At 44.2% G+C, this 25,780-nt stretch overlaps 1 protein-coding gene across 5 annotated transcripts in view; it reads left to right on the top strand.

The window, feature by feature from the left end:
- The first annotated feature begins 1,723 nt into the window (after positions 1 to 1,723).
- Positions 1,724 to 25,780, top strand: part of MRTFB (myocardin related transcription factor B) — a 453,672-nt gene continuing 429,615 nt past the window's right edge. For 2 of the 5 annotated variants that reach the window (XM_040356880.1, XM_040356879.1), the window contains exon 1: positions 1,724 to 1,825. The gene's annotated coding sequence lies outside the window, so the exon portion shown is untranslated. The remainder of the gene's footprint in view (positions 1,826 to 25,780) is intronic. The other 3 variants (XM_040356881.1, XM_040356884.1, XM_040356885.1) reach the window with 3 other exon arrangements.

Raw genomic sequence — 25,780 nt, 5'->3', positions numbered from 1 at the left:
TGTACCGCCACCGCGCCTCCCGCCCCAGTGTGAAAGGGGCCTTAATGTGACCTATAAACTGTACAACTCAATTGAAAAACAAACTGAAATCTCTTAAGGTGGGGGGTACAAATAAAATAATGTGGTTGCATAAGTGTGCACACCCTCTTATAACTGGGGGATGTAGCTGTGTTAATAAGTAAGCAATCACATTCAAACTCATGTTTTTTTTTTTTAACAGAAATTCAAACTCATGTTTAATAGGAGTCAATACACATCTGCTGTCATTTTACCACTAGAGAGCCACGCTACAGACGAAAGACGTCCACAGCGCGGCTCTCAACTGCCGGGTGGACATCCCTGGACGTCCTTTTATGTGCATTTCCAATGCAGGGAAACACTGTGCCCAGTGCCGATCCTGACCTCCCTGGGGCCCTAAGCAAAATGACATGGCACATTAAAAACGAGAAGCGGGGGGGGGGGGGGGGGGCCCTGACGACAGTGACATGTCACATTAAAGAAAGTTGAGAAGCGGGGGGGAGGGGGTGTTCTGCTGTCGGAAATGACTCAGCTAGCGAGTTTAGAAGCGGGGTGAGGGGGCGAAAATGACTTCTCACCAGGCGGGGGCCTCTAGTACTTTGGGGGGCCCTTTGCGGCTTTGCGGGGCCCTAAGCGGCTTGCAAAGTGAGCCTATAGTGAGGATCGGCCCTGACTGTGCCCGGCGCATCGCTGAGATGCCGATGCGCGTGCCTCCACGTCCTGTCAGGGAGAGAGGAGACCGATCTGTGTCCCTTGTACATATGGACACAGCATCGGTCACCTCCCCCAGTCAGTCCCCCTCCACACACAGTTAGAACACACCCAGGGAATACATTTAACCCCTTCCTCACCCCCTAGTGTTAACCCCTTCCCTGCCAGTCACATTTATACAGTAATTAGTGCATTTTTTTTTTAGCACTGATCGCTGTATAAATGTGAATGGTCCCACAATTGTGTCAAAAGTGTCCGATATGTCCGCCGCAATATCGCAGGCCTGATAAAAAAAATCGCAGATCGCCGCCATTACTAGTAAAAAATAAATCCTAAATCTATCCCCTATTTTGTAGGCGCTATAACTTTTGCGCAAACCAATCAATATACGCTTATTGCGATTTTTTCAGCAGCGCATTGCGGGTGGTTTTAACCCTTTTTCGACTGCTAGCGGTGTTAAATGCGCTCCTCTAGCATCTCAAATGCGCCGCAAATCCACCCATAGTGTCGGTGGTAAAAATAGCGGTGTTTTACCGCTGAAGCTATGGGCAGCCCAGTGTGAAAGGGGTCTTGGTGCTGGAAAACAATTTTTGAAAGATAAAAAAGGGATTTTATATTCAACTATATAGATCAGAACGAAATAAGGGACACATGAGGAGGAAAGAGGGACATTGCTTCAAATCAGGGACAAGTTGGTGGTTATGTGTTTGGTATTTATATATAAAAAAAAAAAAAGAAATGAGTTTTACAATCACTTTAAGCTGTCCAGTATTTAAATCCAGGGACAACATTCCAGAACTAAGGACCCGACAGCTGCAACCTCCCAGTTGTCATATATACATATCCAGTGCGCTGCTCTGATTAAAAGTGGGGAAGTCATGTGACCTCCCCTGTGCTGGGACACACTGTCACGTGACCACCCCTTCCCTCAGTCTTCCGTCACTCGGGTTAGTTGTTTTTGTCCGCTCGGCGTAGACTCCGTCCCTCCCAGCCGGAGCAGACCGGAGGGGGAGGAGGCAGGGCTGTGTGCGCATGGCAAGCTGTGACCAGGCTGAGGAGAAAAAGAGGAAGTCAGGCACAGAACTGTGACACTCAGGTAATGACTCTGAATCTCACCCTAATACTGAGCCGGGTTATTACGTCATCCCACTGCGTTCAGTGATAGTACAGAGCGCCCCCCCCAGTGCGCCTCACACTCTCCACACTCAGTTCTATCAACATTCCCCCCAGCTACAGTGTGTGAGGAGGCAGAGCCTGTCCTCTGTGTATTGTATATGAAGTGTCTGTGGGGGACTCCTCATTCCTCACCTGTGGAGGGGACAGTCTGGAAATACTCCTGGGTCAGCTCCTCTCCTATCCCATCCATCCATCCCTGCTGCCTGTGACCAGGCCTTCACCTGTCTGGATGGAGTGTATGAGAGCTTCTGCTGAGTAACTGAACAAGATGGGCTCATGATTACAGTATATATATATGTGTGTGTGTGTGTATATATATATATATATATATATATATATATATATATATATATATATATATACACACACACACAGCTCCCAACTGACCCTGACTTGGAATAATGTTCCTCATTTGTCCCTCATTTTGGTCTGAGCTATATAGTTGTATATAAAATTCACTTTTTATCTTTCAAAAAGTGTTTCCCAGAGCCAAACCTTTCCTCCAATTTTTATATGACTGCATTTGTACATTTTAAAAGCCAGTATAAAGGAATAATAGTGGTAAAAATAAAACAAAAGCACATGTGGATTTTATTAACTTTTTTTTTGGAGGGTTAATTCTCCTTTAAGGGGGTGTGGCAGGGGGCGTGTCCTATGCCTACATATGTTAGGAGTCCTTCATTCCAATCTCAAAATGCTGGGAGATATATATATATATATATATGTACTGACAATGTACACAACATATAATCTCCCCCACTGTAATATCCACATGTCCCCCCCCCCCCCCACCAACTATAGTACCCCCTCAGTGCAGACACCCCCCCTCCTCTCAGTACAGTGACCCCCCCCCCCCTCCTCACAGTGACCCCCCCTCCTCACAGTGATCCCCCCCCTCTGTACAGTGACCCCCCCTCCTCAGCAGTGATCCCCCCTCAGTACCGTGACCCCCCTCAGTAGTGACCCCCTCCTCAGTACAGTGACCCCCCCTCCTCAGTACAGTGACCCCCCCTCCTCAGTACAGTGACCCCCCTCCTCAGTACAGTGACCCCCCCTCCTCAGTACAGTGACCCCCCTCCTCATTACAGTGACCCCCCTCAGTACAGTGACCCCCCCTCCTCAGTACAGTGACCCCCCCCTCCTCATTACAGTGAACCCTCAGTACAGTGACCCCCCCTCAGTACAGTGACCCCCCTTCAGTACAGTGACCCCCCCTCAGTACAGTGACCCCCCCACAGCTAGTACCGACAGGCACTCCCCGAGCGGTGTGTCCGAGTGCGGGCTCCTCCTCTTTGGGTGTAAACAGAGGAGGGCCGCCGCCGGGTGTACCAAGATGGCTGTGGCTCCGGAGCTAGGCCGAAGCCGCGGCCTTTCCTAATGTTACGGCGGCGGCTCCGGAGTTAGGCCGAAGCCGCGGCCTTTCCTAGCGTTATGGTCGCGGCTCCGGAGGTAGGCCGAAGCCGCGGCCATAACATTAGGAAAGGCTTCGGCTTCGGCCTAGCTCCGGAGCCGCCGCCGTAACATTAGGAAAGGCCGCGGCTTCGGCCTAGCTCCGGAGCCGTGGCAATCCGCGGATCACAGTGTGATCCGATCCGAAGGGGGTGACCCGTTCGGATCACGGATCAACTGTGATCCGTTGCACCCCTACATTTAAAGTAGAACTATAGACAAAACGTATTTTTTTTCCATTTTGGATAGAGTAAGACCCCTTTCACACTGAGGCGCTTTTCAGGCATTTTAGCACTAAAAATAGCGCTGGAAAATCGCCTCTCAAGCCACCCCATTGTAGGAAAAAAATAGTCCTGCAAGCAGTAAGGATGAGCTTGGCGTGTTCGCATAGAACACGTGCAGAGCCTGCCAGGAAGTCGGCAGCCGTGCTGCGCTAATCACAGCCAGGCAGACATTTCCCGATCTCTGCAGCCGAGCATCGGACAATGTCTGCCTGGCTGTGATAAGCGCAGCGCGGGTGCCGACTTCCTGGCGGGCTCTACACGTGTTCTATGCGAACACGCCAAGCTCATCCTTAGCAAGCAGCTTCTTTGGGGCGGTGTATACACCGCTCCTAAACCACCCCTGGCATTGAAATAATTGGGCAGCACTGGCAAAGCACTTCGGCAGCGGTGCAACACGGGTGCTATTAACCCTTTCTTCGGCCGCTAGCAGGGATTAAAAGTGCCCCACTAGCGGTCGAAAAGTGCTGCTAAAGCTAGTGGCGCTTTACCGCTAAAGCCTGCACTGCCTCAGTGTGAAAGGGTTCTAAGGGAGAGATATAATCCCTGTCGAGGAACATACTAGAAGGAATGATAGAATGGAATGCCCTTGATGTCCCCTGTCAGGTTATTTTTGCCATCTGTGTCCAATTCGGGGAGATTTGCCTTCACTTCCTGTCCCGTAGCTAAAAGTGGAAATTCCTTCAGCCCTGGTTCACACTGGGTACGATTTGGAACGATTTGAGATGCGATTTGACATGTCAAATCGCATCTCAAATCGGCGGCAATTGTCGGCAATGGCACTGTCCTAATCAGTGCGACGCCGCATCTGCGATTTCAAAAAGTAGTTCCTGTACTACTTTTTGCGATTTCGGGCCGCGATTTACATTAAATTGCGGGCAAAATCGCAGCCGCAAAATCGCGGTAAAATTGCGCATTTTACCGCGATTTTGAATTCGCAGCAGTGTGAACCTAGGCTCAAAGTGAGGGAATCCCTGGTTCTCACCACAGCTAGTGTCCCCATTGGAAGATTTCCTCTCCTATTACTGTTTGGGAAAAAAAAGAAAGAAAAGAGGCAGTGCTCTGATAACTTTAAATAGCGACTGAGGGACGGTTTTCACCATGAATTGCGATTCAACAATTTTCCTTTTGGGATTAAAAAAGTATTCTGTATGCAGTGGCGGCTGGTGCTCAACATTTTTTGGGGGGGCGCAAACAAATGGAAAAAAAAAAAACACAATTGCAGCCTCACTGTGCCCATCAATTGTCGCCACTGTGCCATGCCATCAATTGTCGCCACTGTGCCATGCCAAACGCAGCCACTGTGCCATCAAACGCAGCCACTGTGCCCATCAATTGTCACCACTGTGCCATGCCATCAATTGTCGCCACTGTGCCCACATCAATTGTCGCCACTGTGCCCACATCAATTGTCGCCACTGTGCCCACATCAATTGTCGCCACTGTGCCCACATCAATTGTCGCCACTGTGCCCACATCAATTGTCCCCACTGTGCCCTGTAAAATGCTGCCAGTCAGATTGCCCCCCCCCGCCTGGCACTTACCTTTCTGGGGTTCGCCATCCTCCTTCCATGGTCCCTCGATGACGCTTCAGCCAATCAGGTTACTGATGACCAGAATCAGTGAACCTGATTGGCTGAGAAGGCCATCAGTCTTATCCAAGGGATGTAGCCCACTATGTTCCGAGGATAAGACATCCGGGAGCTGAAGGGCTGTACTGGGAAAGCCTATCAGAGCCGCTGACTCTGATAGGCACTTCCGCACAGCCAACCAGCTGTCCTTATTCAGATATGTCCGGTTATCTGAATAGGCTGGCCACAATGTCCACAATAACATACACTCATGCAATGCATGAGTGTATGTTATTTGCGCGGCGCTGCAGAACGAATTTTTAAAAGCCTTAAAGGGCCTGTTTTTTTTTTTTATGACTACAGGAGGGGGGGGGGGGGGTGCCCCCTATGGACGGGCCGCCACTGTCTGTATGTGTGTTCTTGTGCGATTCACATGCGATCTGGATGCAATGCGATTTCAGCCCATTCAGTTGAATAGGCTTTAATTGTGCAAGACCGCACCAAAAGTAGTGCATGGAACGAATCATCTGAGTTTCCATTATTTCTTATGGGGAAACCTGCTTTGATATACGAGTGCTTTGGATTACAAGCATGCTTCTGCTCGTAATCCAAGGTATTACTGTAAAGTGACTCTAAGATTACTCAGAAACCCAAAACCTAGAAAATAAATGTGCAAAACGGATTCCTATGCCTTAAAACAATGTGCAAGACAGAACAGAACAGCTTGTACACAAAAAGAACTCCTCTGTGCAAAACAAAAGTTAGAAACCGTCGCTTACAAAGATATGGCGCTTATTTTCTTTTTCTCTTTTTATATTATTGGCTTCATTCACACTAAGGTGACTCCAAAGTCACACAATTTCCAGTGCGACTTTGCAAGTCGCATGAAAAGTTGCACCAAAGTAGCGCAGACACCTTTTCAAAATTGCTTAGACTTTAAGTTGCCCCTGAACGGGTGCCATTGAAAAGAATTGGGTCCGACCTGCGATGTCTAAAGTCGCATGACAAGTCGCTCTAGTGTGAATGGAGCCTAACTCTTCTGTAGACAGCCCAACATTTGGGATTTTCTTTTACTTTTGATGATAATGATAAACACGACAAATAGAGAGAGTGGATCAACCTATAGGGGACACAGACTGCAATAAAAACTGACTGGGGTTGTAATCCCTCTCCACGCTATCCAAAACGAAAAAGTTTTGCCTGTAGTTGAGCTTTAATAAAGCATTAGAACTTCTGCAGCAGAACTCCAGGTAAACGACTAAATATATAGTGAAAAATCATACAGGAATTATGACTTGTCCAAGGAGTTGTAATTCTGTTTGGCTGACCTTATCCATGCACCTCCAGCCAGATAGCACTGCCAGGTTCTGCTTTCCCTGTCACCTCCCTGTAGTTGAGCAGTAGAGATGAGCTCAGGCGTGTTCAGATCCTGGTCCAAACCCACCTGAGTGAGCCTGCCAGGAACTGTCATCTGTACTGGGCAAGTCATAAGCGGCCAAGGAATTTCACGCCCCACAGGCAGGGCAGCCATCAGAAATTTTTGGGCCCCTTACAAAGCTTTAGGCTTGGAGCCCCACTGAGCCTGACCACCAACATTGCCCAGGGCCTGCCCACGGGCCATTCCACCGAATCCACACACCGGCTACCTCACCTGTAGCCCCTCCCCCTCAATCCTGTATATATGCCACCCCCCTCAATCCTCTATATATGCCAGCCCTCCTCACATCTGTATATATGTCAGCCCCACACCCCCAACACACCTGTATATATGTCACCCCCCCCCCCCCACACCTGTATATTTGTCAGCTCCCCCCCACCTGTATATAGGCCAGCCCCCCTCACACATATATATATATATATCTATCAGCCCCCCCCCCACACACACACACACACACACACACAAACCTGTAGTATATATGTCACCCCCACACACAAACACACCTGTATATATGTCACCCCCCACACACACACACACCTGTATATATGCCAGCCCCCCTCACACCTATATATATGTCAGCCCCCTCACACACACACCTGTATATATGTCACCCCTCCCCACACACACACACCTGTATATATGTCACCCCCCCACACACACCTGTATATATGTCACCCCCCCACACACACCTATATATATGTCAGCCCCCTCACACACACCTGTATATATGTCACCCCACACACACACACCTGTATATATGTCAGCCCCCTCACACCTATATATATGTCAGCCCCCCCACACACACCTGTATATATGTCACCCCACACACACACACCTGTATATATGTCAGCCCCCTCACACCTATATATATGTCAGCCCCCCCACACACACCTGTATATATGTCACCCCACACACACACACACCTGTATATATGCCAGCCCCCCTCACACCTATATATATATATGTCAGCCCCCTCACACCTATATATATGTCAGCCCCCTCACACACACCTGTATATATGTCACCCCACACACACACACCTGTATATATGTCAGCCCCCTCACACCTATATATATATGTCAGCCCCCCCACACACACCTGTATATATGTCACCCCACACACACACACACCTGTATATATGCCAGCCCCCCTCACACCTATATATATATGTCAGCCCCCTCACACACACCTGTATATATGTCACCCCCCCACACACACACCTGTATATATGTCAGCCCCCTCACACCTATATATATGTCAGCCCCACCCCACACACACCTGTATATATGTCACCCCCCCCCCCACACACACCTGTATATATGCCAGCCCCCCTTGCACCTATATATATGTCAGCCCCCTCACACACACACACACCTGTATATATGTCACCCCCCCCACACACCTGTATATATGTCAGCCCCCCCCCCTCACACACACCTGTATATATGTCACCCCCCCACACACACCTGTATATATGCCAGCCCCCCTCACACCTATATATATATGTCAGCCCCCTCACACACACACCTGTATATATGTCACCCCCCCACACACACCTGTATATATGCCAGCCCCCCTCACACCTATATATATGTCAGCCCCCTCACACACACACCTGTATATATGTCACCCCCCCACACACACCTGTATATATGCCAGCCCCCCTCACACCTATATATATGTCAGCCCCCTCACACAAACACCTGTATATATGTCACCCCCCACACACACACCTGTATATATGTCAGCCCCCTCACACACACACACACCTGTATATATGTCACCCCCCACACACACACACACCTGTATATATGTCAGCCCCCCACACCTGTGTGTATGTGTGTGTGTGTGTGTGTGTATGTATATATATGTATGTATGTGTATATATATAATATTATATATCTCAGCCCCACACATACACAAATCTGTAAACACACACTCCCTGTACACAAACAGCCCCCTCCCTTTTCTTCACAGCCCCTACTTGTAAATGAAATCTTCCTACCTATTCACAGTTCATTTTCACAAAGCTGACATGTTGCTGACACAGAGGAGCACAGTACAGGCTGCTCACACGAGGGGTGCACATGCACATAGTAGCCAGAGTAGGCAGTAAAGAGCTCAATGTCTGAGCTCAATGACACAGAGAGCAATAGAAGAAGCTGCTAGCTCGTTTCTATAGTGTACAACACGGCTCCCCTTCACCCGTCCTGGCAGACCCCTCAGGCCCCGGGGCCCCTTACTGTTGTATTGGCTGTACCCCCCTGATGGTGGCACTGCTCACAGGCACATGTATATAGCGAGAAGGCAGTGCCTTTGCCACTTCTTATTGGCCTAGTAGAGATGACAGCTCCTGGCAGGATCACTCCGGTGGGTTTGGACTAGAATCTGAACATGCCAAGCTTATTGCTTTAGAGCAATACACCTTGGTCTGGGACTGGACAGTGAATAGCGCACTATTCTTGTTGAAGCCCTTAGGACTCACGCATGCGCGCGTATTAAAATATGTTTCTCTAAACTGGGTCTTTTTACCAGGAGATGGCAGAAAAATAAAGCTTAAAAAATAATCATTCTAGCACAAAATGATGAGTGTTTATGAAGGTTTACAGGCTCATTGTACTGGCCAGGATAGTATTTTATTCTGGCCTCTAGAATACATTTATGCGCCTAAACCCAGAGTTTAGGTGTGCTTTTTTCATGTGTACGCAAGTAGATTTTAGTCATAAGCTCTTCTCCAAATGCAGCTTTGTGTTTGTTTTTTTTTGTTTTTTTATGCCTTTAAATGCTGGTTTTAAAATATTGCTCTAAATACCTGATGCACATGGCCACATAGGCTAACATAGAACTGTGTTTAAAGGCATAAACAAAATATGCTGTAAAAGCCTCTAATAGCTGTTTTTTTAATGCCCATGTGCATGAGGCTTTTGTTTAATGATACATGGCAAATCCTAAAAGGGCAATCATAAATTTAAAAGGGATTTTCATTATCAATGCGTATTAGGATAAACTTAGCAAGTTTAAAGCAGAACTACAAACAGAACAGGATTGTGATCAGGTACAGTAACCAGCAGATTAAAGCCTAGTACACACAGGCCAAATGACAGATGGCCTTGCCGGTCCGACAGAAGCTGACTAAAAAATGCCGATCAGCACTCTCAGCCAATGGCTGAGCGCGCTGAAAGGAGTGTTCTGCCCCCTCCCTGTCAGAACACAATAGCACAGCAGGGAGGATCGCTGTACTAACATTGCATTGTTAGTACAGCGTCCTGGGCTATAATTTTTTTTTTTTTTTCGTTCAGCCCGCTGGTTTTAAAAAAATAAATAAAACAACCTACTAGTGTGTACTAAGCTTTAGGCGCTAAGACTTAAAGGGTAACTCCACTTTTGTGGGGTGAAAAATTGCATATAAGGTATACAATTGCGACACAAGTCATATTGTAATTGAATGTTATTAAAACTACCTTTCCTTTTCAATCTGCAGCTCTGTAATCAATGCAATATGGCTACCTGGAGGTGTTTTGTACACAGAATGCCCCCCAGATATGTAATTTCCTGCTTGTGTGATTGGCTCACTAAGATACAAGTCAGATTTCCGGCATCCCCTGCAACAAAAATTTCATTTTTGTGAGATACTTTTAATAGGAAATCCTGGCTAAAGGGATGCTGACCCTGCAATTTTCCTCAGTGCCCTGCAGGTGTAGCGATCTTATTGATAATTATGAAACCACTCCCATTAGACTCACTTTCCCACATGGACACAGACAAACGCACAGGGATTTCTGCACAATAACAAAAGGCAGGAATCCTTTGTAATGTACATAGATCACCCAGAGGGGAATGCTTTTTTCTCAACAAAAGTGGAGTTGCGCTTTAAGATTGACCATACTGGGGGAAAAAAATGAACAGATTTCTTCATCTATACACTTTCTTCTGATAGCTTCAGCCACTGCTGTCAGAATACACTGATCAGTGTGACATGTCTGATATAGAGTATTATACATGAGGACTGAAATTGCACTTTGGGCTGTTAACAGAATTTTTTTTTTTTTTTTAATGTGCGTAATAATAAAATGCGTCTTTGCTGCCTTACATGCAATAGGATAATAATCTCTCTCTTATGGTCATTTGATACACTGCCTTACAGTGAAGAAAATCACATTTTATAGCTTTACATTTAGTTTCTGTTGGATGTAAAATGCACTTTAACCACTTGCCGACCTCCTCATGTAAATATACGTCAGCAGAATGGCACGGACAGGCACATCAACGTACCTATACGTCCTCTGCTTGACGCGGGTGGGGGGTCCGATCGGGACCCCCCCCGGTACATGCGGCGGTCGGCAAGCCTCGGGGAGCGATCCGGGACGACGGCGCGGCTATTCGTATATAGTCGCGATCGCTCCCCGGAGCTGAAGAACGGGGAGAGCCGTGTGTAAACACGGCTTCCCCGTGCTTCACTATGGCGGCACATCGATCGAGTGATCCCTTTTATTAGGGAGACTCGATCGATGATGTCAATCCTACAGCCACACCCCCCTACTGTTGTAAACACACACACACTGAACCCTAAATGTTACAGCGCCCCCTGTGTTTAACTCCCAAACTGCAACTGTCATTTTCACAATAAAGAATGCAATTTAAATGCATTTTTTGCTGTGAAAATGACAATTGTCCCAAAAATGTGTCAAAATTGTCCGAAGTGTCCGCCATAATGTCGCAGTCACGAAAAAAATCGCTGATCGCCGCCATTAGTAGTAAAAAAAAATAAAAAAAATAAAAATGCAATAAAACTATCCCCTATTTTGTAAACGCTATAAATTTTGCGCAAAGCAACCGATAAACGATTATTGCGATTTTTTTTTTTTTTTTTACCAAAAATAGGTAGAATAATACGTATCGGCCTAAACAGGAAAAAAAAAATTTATATATGTTTTTGGGGGATATTTATTATAGCAAAAAGTAAAAAATATTGAATTTTTTTCAAAATTGTCGCTCTATTTTTGTTTCTAGCGCAAAAAATAAAAACCACAGAGGTGATCAAATACCACCAAAAGAAAGCTCTATTTGTGGGGAAAAAAGGACGCCAATTTTGTTTGGGAGCCACGTCGCACGACCGCGCAATTGTCTGTTAAAGCGACGCAGTCCCGAACTGTAAAAACCCCTTGGGTCTTTAGGCAGCATATTGGTCCGGGGCTTAAGTGGTTAATATGGTAAAACTGTTGCAGTCTTCTTTCCTTATTGAATTGCAGTGCTGAGATCTTAACGTTTATTTTCTGTCGTTTCTCTGGGATAGTTGGCTGCGTTGTACCATTGTAAAACACTTCGATGTTAACGCAGTTGAAAGGTCATGACAGGTCATCTAGACTGACAGATCTAGTAATAGGATGTAGATTAAGGAGAAGCATCTGTTAGAATAGTGATGTAAGTTAGCTACACATGTCATTTTTTATTTATCAAGCACAGTAGATGAATATGATAAAGTTGTCTTAGGTCCTTGAAAATTGGTATTTTTATGTGCGTCTAAATCTACCACGTCTCTAAAGCCTGATCCCCGTTCGGATCACGTGTTAGACAAACGCATTGCAACTGTGTACTTTGTATCGCTTCCCTGTTCGCTTAAATGGGTCGGTTTCGGTGGACTTGCTTATGGTGTGAAGTAAAGCTTTGCGACTGCGACATGTAAGCATCCTCGTTTGTTGCCTATTGCAGCTTAAAAATGATTGCAGCTGGTAAAAAAAATTCAGCTTTTAGAACCATTTAAAATCGCCTGGCAGACTTCCTCAGGAGACATCAGATGAGTGAATCCAGACGTTTTCGAAGCTCTCAGGAAGAGGTGGGGTACCCGGCAGGTAGATCTGTTTACCACAATAAAAAACTCTTCCCCAGGCTGGGATCTTGCTTGTACTGTGGGCGGAAATAACTCTCTGCTGCCACTCTGCTTTCATTACGTCGCTCACCAGCCCACGGGTCACATGCAGATAGCTGGAGGGCCACATATAGCCTGTGGGCCGAGTGTTGAGCTCCAGGGTCAAAGATGCAATTAGCATTGACTTACTGAAATATGCAAGGCCTTTCCTGAAAAATGTGATCTGCATGGGAGAATATGCTGCTCTAAAACCTGGATATATCTTTCAGCATTGATGGCGCCTTTCCAGATGTACAAGCTGCCCATTCCATATGCACTATGCACCCCCATACCATCAGACATGAAGGCTTTTGAACTGAGTGCTGATAACAAGTTGGAAGGTCCCCCTCCTCTTTAGTCCGGAGGACATGGCATCCATGGTAGCCAAAAAGAATGTCAAATCTTGATTTGTTTGACCACAGAACAGTTTTCCACTTTGCATCAGACCAATGGAAATGAGCTCTGGCCCAGAGAAGACGCAGCGTTTCTGGATTATGTTCAGATATGTCTGCTTCTTTGTATGATAGAGCTTTACCTTGCATTTTTGGATGGCACGGTGAACTGTGATCACAGGAAGTATTACTGAGCCCATGCAGTAATGTCCAATACAGAATCATGTCTGTTTTTATTGCAGTGCCGTCTGAGGGCTTGAAGATCACAGGCATCCAATATTGCATTTCGGCCTTGTGCACAAAGAGTTCTCCATTCTCTGAATCTTTTGATGACATTATGTACTGTAGATTATGATATATTTAACCACTTAAGACCCGGACCAAAATGCAGCTAAAGGACCAGGCCCCTTTTTGCAAATCGGGACTGCGTCGCTTTAACAGACAATTGCGCAGTCGTGCGACGTGGCTCCCAAACAAAATTGGCGTCCTTTTTTTCCCACAAATAGAGCTTTCTTTTGGTGGTATTTGATCACCTCTGCGGTTTTTATTTTTTGCGCTATAAACAAAAATAGAGCTATAATAAATATTCCCCAAAAAATATATAAAAAAAACATTTTTTTTCCTCAGTTTAGGCCGATACGTATTCTTCTACCTATTTTTGGTAACAAAAATCTAAATAAGCGTATATCGATTGGTTTGCGCAAAATTTATAGCGTTTACAAAATAGGGGATAGTTTTATTGCATTTTTATTAATTATTATTTTTTTTACTACTAATGGCGGCGATCAGAGATTTTTTTTCGTGACTGCGACATTATGGCGGACACTTCGGACAATTTTGACACATTTTTGGGACCATTGTCATTTTCACAGCAAAAAATGCATTTAAAATGCATTGTTTACTGTGGAAATGACAGTTGCAGTTTGGGAGTTAACCACAGGGGGCGCTGTTAGGGTTATGTGTCACCTAATGTGTGTTTACAACTGTAGGGGGGTGTGGCTGTAGGTGTGACGTCATCGATTGTGGATCCCTATAAAAGAGATCACACGATCGATGAAACCGCCACAGTGAAGAACGGGGAAGCTGTATTTACACACGGCTCTCCCCGTTCTTTAGCCAAGGGGGCCGATCGCGGGACTGCAGCGGCGATCGGGTCCCGCGGTCCCGGAGCTTCGGACCGGGTCGTGGGAGCGCGCCCGCGACCCACGGCTGGGCTTAAAGATCAACGTACATATACGTTGATGTGCCCAGCCGTGCCATTCTGCCGACGTATATGTACAGGAGGCAGTCCTTAAGTGGTTAATAAGTCTGCAATTTTACTTTGTGGAAAATTATTCTGAAATTGTTTGACAATTTTTAGGCACAGCTTTTTACAGATTGGTTGACCTCTGCCCATCTTTACTTAAAAAAGTCAGACTGAACTTTTTCATTGGATATTCCGACCGTGTGTGTGCCCCATCGGAAATTCCGACGGACTTAGAAAGAGGACATGTGTTTTTTTTTTTTTTTTTCACGCAAATTCCGATTCTGTGTGGAACTCCAATGGAGAAAAAAACACGCATGCTCAGAATCAAGTCGATGCATGCTCGGAAGCATTGAACTTAATTTTTCTCGGATCGTCGTAGTGTTGTACATCACCGCGTTTTGGACGGTTGGAATTTGGTGTGACAGTGTGTATGCAAGACAGCTTGAACGGAATTCCGTCAGATGTTTTTTTATACCCAATCATGTTACTGACCTGTCCATTTAACCTATTTAGTTGCAAAATGTTCTTCCAGCTCTTCTTGTTAGTACCCATTACTTTGACAACTTTTTGTTGCTCTGTCCCAGTTGTGTTGCTGCCATAAATTTCAGAATTACCTTATTCTTTTCCTTAAAATTTTACCTTTTCTCAGTTTAAAAATTTGATACGTTTTTCTATTGTGAATAAGGTAAAGATTTATGGGATTTGCAAATCATTGCATACTGTTTTTATTTGGATTTTACACAGCGTCTCAACTTTTTGGGGATTTGTGGTTGCATTAGAGATGCAAACATCTAAATTAATGACGTGTTAATCTGGGATGAGACTAGCCCTTAGCAGTGTGATTATTGAAATCATGTTCTGCTTCTTCAGGAGAATAGATGAGAAATATTAGGAATTTTCATGTGTGTGCTGAAAGGCCAGAGGTGACCATCATAAAATGTCTACCGGTAAGCACAACCAAGACCAACTAGATGGCATCAGGGGAGAAGGTAGAAAACACAACCGCTTAATACTTGAAATGCTGCAACTGTAGCTTTCTATACAAACATACACTCGTAATGGGTGACACCACAGACTGTTCAATGAAATCAGATACAAGGGGGAATATTTACTAAAGGTAATTCCACTTTGCACTACAAGTGCACTTGGGAGTGAAGTCGCTGTAGATCCGAGGGGGACATGCAAGGAAGTTAAAAAACAGCATTTTACCTTGCACATGATTGGATGATAAAATCAGCAGAGCTTCTCCTCATTTCAGATCTACCCCCCAGATTTACAGCGACTGCACTTCCAAGTGCACTTTCAGTGCAATTTCAAGTGCACTTTGCACTTGTAGTGAAAAGTGGATTTGCCTTTCGTAAATAACCCCCAAGGATTCTTAACAAATATGTATCACAAGGGTAACCACAATAGCAGGGGCCACAACCAGGGAAACTAAGTAAGTTATCAGGGGCCGAACAGTATGTGGAATAATCCCCTCAAGGAGCAAACAAAAGCCCACACTTCTTGGTGGTAGCGTTGCTCACTTTGTGGAAAGAGTCACTGTATACTGCTTTCTGAGGAGTTCTGCCTCCAACTAGAGCTGCACGGTTCTGGTCAAAATGAGAATCACGATTCTTTTGCTTAGACTAAAGATCACCATTCTCAAAAGCTAAATGCCAAACCCCCCATCCCCAAATAAATAAACCTGTGATTTATCTGAAAATATGAATATATAAAAAAACAGACCAGTGATATGTCTATAATGTTAAAGACCATATAACTCCTATAAAAAAAGCAGAATCAAACTTTGATTCTGCTTTTTTCGTAGGAGTTATATGGTCTTTAACATTATAGACATATCACTGGTCTCTTTTTTTATACATCAGAAGCAGTACCGCCAGCAACCATTGGGTGGTGCATGGATACACGCAGTTGTACAGAACTGTGATAAACATTAATACATCAGAAGCAGTACCGCCGGCAACCACTGGGTGTTGCATGGATGCCCACTACAGTTGTACAGATCTGCAAGAGAAGCCCAGGCATCCATCCAGTGGCGCAGGCTGCAGAATGTCGTTTCCGATATTTGCGTTCCACGCTGGTTACGTGGAACCGGCCGTGAAACAGAAGAATCGCGGGTCATCCCACGGAGAGATCGCGGGCGGGGAGAATCAAGATCACGGTTCTCTCCATGATTAATCGTGCAGCTCTACCTCCAACCTTGCCGATTTGGGACAAAGTGGAGGACCCAAAGTCAATAGACCAGTTGAACCTTAGCTGGAACCCTAGGACATCCACATCTGGCCTTCAGTTTCACAAGCCAAAGTCAGCAGACCAGACCAGTTCATTGAGGGGTTTGAGCAATACCTTCTTGTCTTCTGTAGGAGGATGCAGAAAGCCACAGTATGGCCGAAATGTGTTGGGAAGCCATGGGGAACTCGCAGGCAAATACGGTGCTAATGGCATGATGAATTGAAACTAGATAAACCAGCACCTCACTGGAGTGCTGTGTATTTATTAGGACCATAAAAACAATCCTGCTGCCCTAGTGATATTTGAGATGGGCAGTATGATTTATGGGGGGTAGTCTTACCACTGTTTTGGGATTTGTGTGATGGGAAAAAGAATGTTATAAGTTGCCCCCAGAGTGTTGTTGAAATCTCTGTATGTACAGTTGGTCCATTTTGAGCATAATTTAGGGATGACCATATATGAAACCAAACATTATCCCCTAGCAGTTTTAGAAGATGAAAAAGAGGTGTCGCCAGTGTCTTCAAGAGTGCTTGAAATGTAGCTAAAGGTTTCTGTGGAGAGTTTTGGGACTACCCAACTAAAAGATCCCATTCATTTAAAAGCCAGGGAGAAGGTAAAAGTAATAAATGGAGATCCAATCCCTACAAAGTTTCCGCCTATTGTTGTTAAACTAGAGGTGTTTTATCAGGTTGACATAATCCTTAAAAATTCTACAGGAAAACCAGAAGGGGCCAAACAATATAGGAGGTTGCTTTTGAACGTCTCACCTAGGTCTGACTACAGCAGCCTGTTGGTTTTTATTATTATTGTCATGGATTATGCCACTTGCTATCCTGAGATGATTTCTTTAGGAGAGTTGCTTCTCGTGTTTGGCCACAGGCATACCAGGGATTTCCTTAGGATGTCATCTAAGATCCTGAATTCTGGACAGATATTTTTGGAGTTCATAAGGTATGCAAACATACTGGGAAAGCCCATCTGCCATAGGAATTTTGTTTTCTATTTTTCCCTTGTCTGTCAAAGTAAATTGACACTTTTCTCTGTTGAAATTCAAGTGTTTTTACTAATTTTGCAAGACCCAGTCTCTATTTTTCAACACTCTGAATGGAGTATTCATCAAGCTTTGGTAACTTATGGAAGTCATTGCAGAATCTCAGTGAATAATGTGGCTTGGGGGACCAATACTATGGGACTATACTGTATCTCTACAGCTTGGACCTTTATTACCATTGTGATAAAGTGTAGCAATCTTTTAACTTTCAGTTTTTGTTTCTGGGCACCTACTAGGTTTTTCTTTCCAAGAGGCTCCAGACAAAAGGGGATTTAAAAGTAAAAATCAAAGGTTTGTTTTATTTACCTTTTGTGTAGTAAATCGGCTGTAAAATATCTAGTCTGTAGAATGTTTGTTTGTTTTTACATCCAGTTTGCCTGATCTGAATACGGTATATTTTTTGTTTAGATGTGTTTTAGGAACCTCCATATACAATATTAGACTAGCTAGAGTTGGTGACTATAATATTTCCAAAATTAGTAAATAAATTATTTATTTAAAACATTACTGAATCATAAAAAGGCTTTTTGTAGTTCTAAGAAAATGGTGTTTTGTTTATTTTTAATGTGCCTAAATCTACAGCCTTCAGTAAAGTCTTGCTTTGCCTGTTGCATTTTCTGTACTGAAAATAAGTGAAGAACCCATCAGGGAGTGAGTTTCCCTCTTATGCCCTGTACACACGTCTAGTTTTCCCGTCTGAATAAACTCCAATGGTTTTTCTGACGGAATTCTGTTCAAGCTGTCTTGCATACACACGGTCACACCAAATTCCGACCGTCAAGAACGCAGTGAATTACTACACTACAGTGAGCTGAGAAAAATGAAATTCAATGCTTCCAAGCATGCGTCGACTTGATTCTGAACATGCATGGTTTTTAGTCCATCAGAAATTGCATCCAGACGAACGAAAATTCCGATCAAATTTTTTTTTCATCGGAAAAATTAGGAACTTGTTCTCTATCTAATTCTGTCGGAATTTCCCGATGGGGCATACACACAGACGGAATATCCAATTAAAAGCTTCCATCTGACTTTTTACGTTGGAAATTCCCCTTGTGTGTACAAGACATTAGTTGCTATGGCTGATTGACAGACAGGCTTACTCAGATGCAGACAAGCTGCCACAAAATCATCAAGAGATATAGGAATGTGTAGTGTGATTTTTTTTTTCTTCTACAGGCCTCTATTAAAATCTGACATATCATTGACCTTTAAAACGTAATAATTTGTAATGTTCTAATCTAACCTAATACTGCTCAAAAACTGAAGTTCAGCAGGGGTCGGCTAGATTTTGATCAATGTGGCAGTCGAAGGGACATGTTGGAAAATTCTCCTTGATAAACAGCTGCCGATCCGTGTATTCTGACAGCGGTGGATGTCACTGTCAGAATACAATGGCCCAGCAGAGGGGATTCCTCCGACCACCTTGCTTTTTCCACCACGGGTGGAAGGATAGAAAATTTGCTCGATTTCCCCATCAACACATTCAGTGTGGATGGGAAATGCATCCCGCAGCATTGTATTCTGCCAGTGAGTCTTCCCGACTGGCAGAATGCGATTACTGCTAGCTGCTATAGCCGCTGGCAGTAGTTGCATGAAGAAAACTTTAACAATAAGTCTGCCCATACATGGATCAAAATTCAGACAGTCCCTGCTGAACCAACCAAATTTCGATCTATTCATGGCCGGCTTAAATGTGTATGACCAGCTTTACAAAGCTGCTTAAAGCGCTGCAGCATGCCCTTCTCTGTTAACTCAGAAATGAGTGTACTAGGATACAAAACCTGAAAAACTTTGTTGAGAAAGGAGTATGAAAGTTTTAGGTAGGGCAGCATGGGACCGGTCTGTAAACTATGCATTGTACTAATACATAGGCGTGGATCCTTCAGAGAAGCTTGCTACACCCTGAGATTATTTTTCACGTTTATGTATTTACTTTTAGGATGTGGTCACACTCTGTATCTTGTGTGGACATTGTTGAATTCCAAGAACAGAATCGATGCTCCTGCATTGAATTATGTTGGCAACGTCTTTATTGTTCACTTTGATTATTTGAACATAAATGTTTAGAAAGAGTGCACACTAGGTGTTGTTTACCCAGCAGTCAGGCTGAAAGTCCTGGCATTCTAGTGCTCTCTTAGGGAAGTGTATGGGCTTTGCCAGGGCCGCCATATTTTTTATTTTTTTTATTAAAGGGCCCAGAGGTCCCCAGTGCCCTGTATGGCAACCCCCCTTTTGTTTTTTTAATAAATGTTTATTTTAATTTTTTTAATATATTTTTTATTTATTTATTTTTTATTAAAGGGCCCAGAGGTTCCGGATGGCAACCCCCCTTTTTTTGTAATTTCTTAAAAAAATAAATAAAATTAAAGGGCCCAGAGGTCCCCAGGGCCCCAGATGTCCATCCCCCTTTAAATATATATATATATATATATATATATATATAATTTTTTTTTAATAAAGGGCCCAGAGGTCCCCAGGGCCCCCGGATGGCTACTCCCCTTTTTTTATATATATTTTTCTTTATTTCTTTTGTAAAGGCCCACCCCCCGCTTGCTTCTCAATTCGCGGCACCCCCCCCCCCCGCTTCTCAATGTCAGACGGCAGCACCCCTCCCCCCCAGTTCTCTGCTCCAGGGGGCCCATGCCTGACGCTGTGTAAGGGGCCCCATAATTCCTGATGGCGGCCCTGGGCTTTGCAGACCTGTCCATAAACACGAGGGCTGCCGTGTCCTTACATTGGTTTAGCATCTTCTTCTCAATTCATTGCCACAAGGAAAACCCGTCTTTTCATGTTTGTGAGCTTTGGGGTTGTCCAGGCCAGCAACCGCGTCGTACTACAGCCACTGCTGCGCACGGTGAATTTAGCTGTGCCAATTGACACATGACCCTGTTTACTTATTTTCTTTTTTATACTCTATTAAATGTCACAAGATACTAGTTCACACCAGTGCAATTTCTGTTGCGGCTTGATTTGCATTATATGCGAAATCATTATTTTCAAAACCCCTTTGCTACTTTGGTGCGATTTCAGTGCAATTTGGCTCCATAGAATATGCTAACTACATCCAAAGTCGCATCAAGATCGCACTACATAATTGTACTGAAAATCACAAAAAATGATAGAGTGTAACCACATCCTAAAAAGTAAACGCATTAAAAAAGTGACCATTAAAATGTTACTAATCCCAGGACCCGGCATTTACTATATCTGGTCTCCCAGAGTACACAGAACATGGAAATGCATTTATTTTAGTTTATTTAAACTGCTAAATATCTTTTCTCATCAGCAGTTAGAGCCGTCTTGTGACTTCTATCAGTATCCATCCAACCACTAGTTAAAGCTTTTAGGAGGAGTTTTCTGACTGTCCTTTGAGACTGCAAGACCCCTGACCCTCTGTCTGGACAGTTCTGATTGGCCCTGTGCTTGTCACATGCTCCCTCCCAAGAACAAAACCTTCTCTAGCAATACACGCCAAACTGAGCATGTGCAGCCTGAATCCATAGACTCTGTGTTATCAGGAAATTATCAGGGGACAGTGGAAGAAGGGGAGGTTCAGAGAAGACAAGATCAAACATTCTTTTTACACAATGCGGAGTATTAACCCCTTAGGTTCCACAGTGAGTATAACAAGCAAGCATATACAGACTGATTTTACTGTTTGGGGTTTGGTGACACTTTTAATTCATATTTGGTCACAGCAGTGGGTTGTGATGTGGTGAACTGTGTTGCAAAACTGTTCTGAGGAAAGTGGTTCATGTCCTGCTTGTAGCACAGCGGTGTGAACTGAACTAAAAGGACATTCGAAAAATTCCCTTGTCTATGCATTTGGACTCCTTTGGGCAAAGCTGCCATGGTGGGAATGATATGGGAATGGCATATTGAGCCAATTACATAGACATGAAGCTGAGACTAAAAGTAGTTTAGTAGAAATACTAAAGATCACCTGCATTTAAAATAAGTGGTCACATGATCTTTCACAGTGCAAATGTATTTTTGCTCCAGTTTGAATACATTCCCTCCTTAAAGCAGTATTAAATTCAATAGCAAACATTTATTGTATTGCAGCTGATCAATTCTTGGATGTGATGGCTGCATTAGTTTTGTTTTTTAGGTTTTCTTTCCATTATTTTCACCTGGTGATCCTGCCAGTAAGTCTGTGGTTTTTCAACAGAGCAAGCTGTCCTGTAGATGCAGCAGTTAGAGGATTAAGGTAAACCATTTACCACTGAGAGGATCAGCCTTTATGTAAGATCTTTATCTCCAAAGAAACAAAACTGTTGCTGTAACTGCATAAAAAGTGTTAGCTGGAGTTCGGCTTCAATGTTAGTATATTTAAATATGCTAGTATATCGAACACTCGTCTCCCCCCAGACAGACCATGTTGTTGTCCAAAGGTGTCTCTGCTGCTCCTTCATCCAGAGTGGGATTACTCTCAACACATGCAGGGCGATACTGGTCAGATCGCCAGGTCAGAAAAGGGGCAAACCAGCCTAAAAAAAACCCCGCAGCCAGCACATCTGATGATGGGCAAGCTGCAATATATTACATTTGGGGTTTTGGGTTTAATACTACTTTAAGACTGCTTATACATGGAACACTGCTGGGTGGTAAAATAAGGTGGTTCAGGTGAGTTTTCAACTTGCCTCAGCCACCTGTCAAAACGAAGCAATGGCTCCTGGACAGTCCCATACACACCATAAAAAACCTTGTCCCATAGAGAAAAATGAAACCACCCCACAAATGCATCCGAGCGCTGCAGTTACGGAACGTGAAGTGAGATTTTAGTGTGAATTTTTTTTGGGGAAAACGGGCATACAGGAGGTGGCATATTTCCTCCGGATTGTCTGCTAACCACAGACCAGCCACTGCTGGCAAAGCGATTCACCGAAGAATGAAAAAATAAAAACTCCCAGATCCCCACATTTACACAAGATCTCCCCCTCAACGCTATTGTATTCTAACAGCAGGGACTACTCTGTTTCAGAATATACCAATCGGTGGCTTCTGTTGAAACAAGAGGGCTACACACGTATTGAAATTTGGCTGGTGCCTGCTGAACTGGCTGGACTTTGATACGTGTGGCCTTAGTTGATGTTGGAAACCAGTGTCGCTTTTTTCTACTTCTGTTCTGGTCACAAATTTTGGGTTTCTCATCACTTTTAGTCCCAGTGATAGTGGTCACTAGGACAAATAGACAGATTTTTCCTAATAAGGGACAAAGATACAAAATAAAAATCTCTCACTACGTTGTTCAAATAATTTTTTTTTTTTTTTTTTTATGAAAATGGCTTTAGATACACTTTAAAGGATTAGTTCACCTTTACAAAAAAATAATGTACAGTTTTTTGCATCATAAAAAAATATGCATTTTTTTTACCCTGTACAGCACTGCACCCACGATCAGCAGATCACGGGTGCCACGGTCTTGCAGACTGTATTGCTGTCTACCTTTCCTCCAATACTGGCAGGCAATTACTGAATGATAGCAAGCCACAAAGGCTGCCGGTACTTGTAGTTTTCGCATGTACATTTAAGATTGTGACAGGGAACTATTTTGTTTGTTTATTTATTTTATTTATTTATTTATTTTTTTGTGGTTGAACTGGATGGACTTGTGGTCTTTTTTCAACCTGACTAACTATGGAACGGGGGAAGAAGATACCCTGCTTGTTGTCAAAATAGGGGATTGTGGGGTGCGGAGACTGGTGCATCTATAACATGTTGCACCCTAAATATGAATGTAACATGTTAAAAAAAGGTGAACTTATACTTGTAAGACTCCAAAGTTGTGCGGACTTTGGAGTGCAATGGCTCCTGGACAGTCCCATACACACAATAAAAAACCTTGTCCCATAGACACAACTTTGGATGGGTGCATCTTGGAAAAGACTTTGGCCTTGACCAGTGATAATTGACAACTGTTGCATTGTATAACATTCAAGTATGACTTTCATGCAACATTTTTGGGTTAACATTTAAGTCTATGGCCCTCAAGTTGCATGAAAGTCGGACCAAAGTAGTGCATGAACTACCTTGAAGTTGCTGCAACTGTAAGTCTCACATAAATGGTTATTATTGGAAAATGGGGAGCGATTTGTCATGCGATTTTGAGGTCTAAAGAAAGAAACTTGCATATAAAAATAGACCATTTTACATTCTAAATTTGAAAGTTCTTTGCAGATTTATAGCCCAGTGCTTTATTAAAGCAGAGTTCCATCCAAACGTGGAAGCTCCGCTTATCTGCCCCCTCCCCTACTTTTGGCACCTTTTCAGGAGGCAGGGGGGAGCGTTTGACAGGTACCTGTCCCCACTTCTGAGAGATTGTGCCACAGCAAGATCAGTTGGAAGTTCGGCCCCCCCCCCTCCTCCTTCCCCCAACAGCGGGCCATTGAGAAAGTGCAGCACGCTTCTCGCATGCACAGTAGGGAACCGGCTGTGAAGCTGCCATGCTTCCCTGCCAGTTTACCTTTACAGGCAATGGTGGCGGCAACACCTGTATGGGTGCCAACATTGCTGAATTGCAATACAGGTAAGTTTCCTAATATTAAAAATCAGCAGCTACAGTATGTGTAGCTGCTGACTATATAATTTTTTTGCTGAGGGGGCGGAACTCTGCTTTATGAAACTATAACAAATAGATGCTAAAGGTCAATTACTTAGTCATGTGTAAGTACACATGAAAGATGTTGACTTTAAGGGTAGATTTGGACATGCCTCTAAATCTACCTTTTATCTAAAGTATGATCCGTGTTTGCATCGCGCTTCAGAGACTACTGAGGCGGTGGGAAAGGGATGTGAGACTATCTGTTTGCTGACCAATTCACCAGAACTGTGTGCATCGCAGCACTTCCCTATTTGCCTGACTATATTGCTTCGTATCTGGTAGACTTTGCCATGAGCACAAAGCGAAGCATCACAACCGTCACATGTAAACACCCCCATCTGCAGCTTATCGCAGCTTTGGGGGACGGCAGGGCGTTTGCTAGGCAGCAAAACCACTGCTCGACCATGCATTTTTACTGCTCCCCAGCCACACGTCTAAATGGAGCCTTACAACATACCTGAACAGCCATTAGCCTTTTGTTCAATTAGTGTCAACAGATAAAGGTGATATACTTTAATAAATTACACCTAATTTCTCCTAATCCATGTGAACCAAAGTGCAGATTTGTCTAGTGGAAAAAATAAGTACACACCACCACTTCAAATCCATAAATTTGGATTTAGGTGTACCAGATTGCGTGCTAATGCTTAGAACCTCATTTAGAGCTTATGCAAGTGAATCTAGTCTTCTTTAAACCTCAGATATGTAGGGTCTTGTGTTCTGTTTGCTAATGACATGTATGCTGTCATTCCAAGATTCCAAGAACTCTCTAAGGTCCTTAGAATGCAGGTTGTGGATTCCAAAAATGACCTACAAGTGGTGTAGATATCGGGCTGGGTTCACACATATGCCGCAGCTTACAGCAGAGGGTCCGGTGCATCCCTGTCCACTGATTCAGTTGCGAGTCAGGTCAGAATCTTTGCCTGAATTTGCACCTGAATCTGAATCGGGAACCTTTCCAAATGCGGACCGTGGCCGCCCTGGAGGTGTATGAACCGGCTCCATTGCAAGCTGGGCAAACACTCCTGTCATGCAAATTGGATGCAGGGAAACCCTCAAGTATGAACCCAGCCTCAAGCGCCTGCTAACTTGTTCAGCCCAGTAAATTCTGCTCAAGAGTGGTTAAAGTGGAGGTTCACCCAAAAACTTAATTTTTAACATTAGATTGATGCTCATTTTATCTAGGGGAATCGGGTGTTTTTTTTAAATCAAAGCAGTACTTACCGTTTTAGAGATAGATCTTCTCTGCCGCTTCCAGGTATGGGCTGCGGGACTGGGCGTTCCTATTTGATTGACAGGCTTCCGACGGTCGCATACATCGTGTCACGATTTTCCGAAAGTAGCTGAACGTCGATGCGCAGGCGCCGTATAGAGCCGCACTGACGTTCGGCTTCTTTCGGCTACTCGTGACGCGATGTATGCGACCGTCGGAAGCCTGTCAATCAAATAGGAACGCCCAGTCCTGAAGACCATACCCGGAAGCGGCGGAGAAGATCTATCTCTAGAACAGTAAGTACTGCTTCGATTTATAAAAAAAAAACATCTGATTCCCCTTGACAAAATGAGCCTCAATCTAATGTTAAAAATTGTTTTTCGGGTGAACTCCCGCTTTAAATGCTAAAAGAAGTCTCAGAAAACCCCCAAAATGTCATTGAGGAATGTAGATAACTCTTGTAACAGTTGCATTCAAAGTGTTGGCA

Source organism: Rana temporaria, chromosome 6 (genome assembly GCF_905171775.1).
Source record: "Rana temporaria chromosome 6, aRanTem1.1, whole genome shotgun sequence".
NCBI lineage: Eukaryota > Metazoa > Chordata > Amphibia > Anura > Ranidae > Rana > Rana temporaria.
This window is presented reverse-complemented; position numbering and strand designations above follow the sequence as displayed.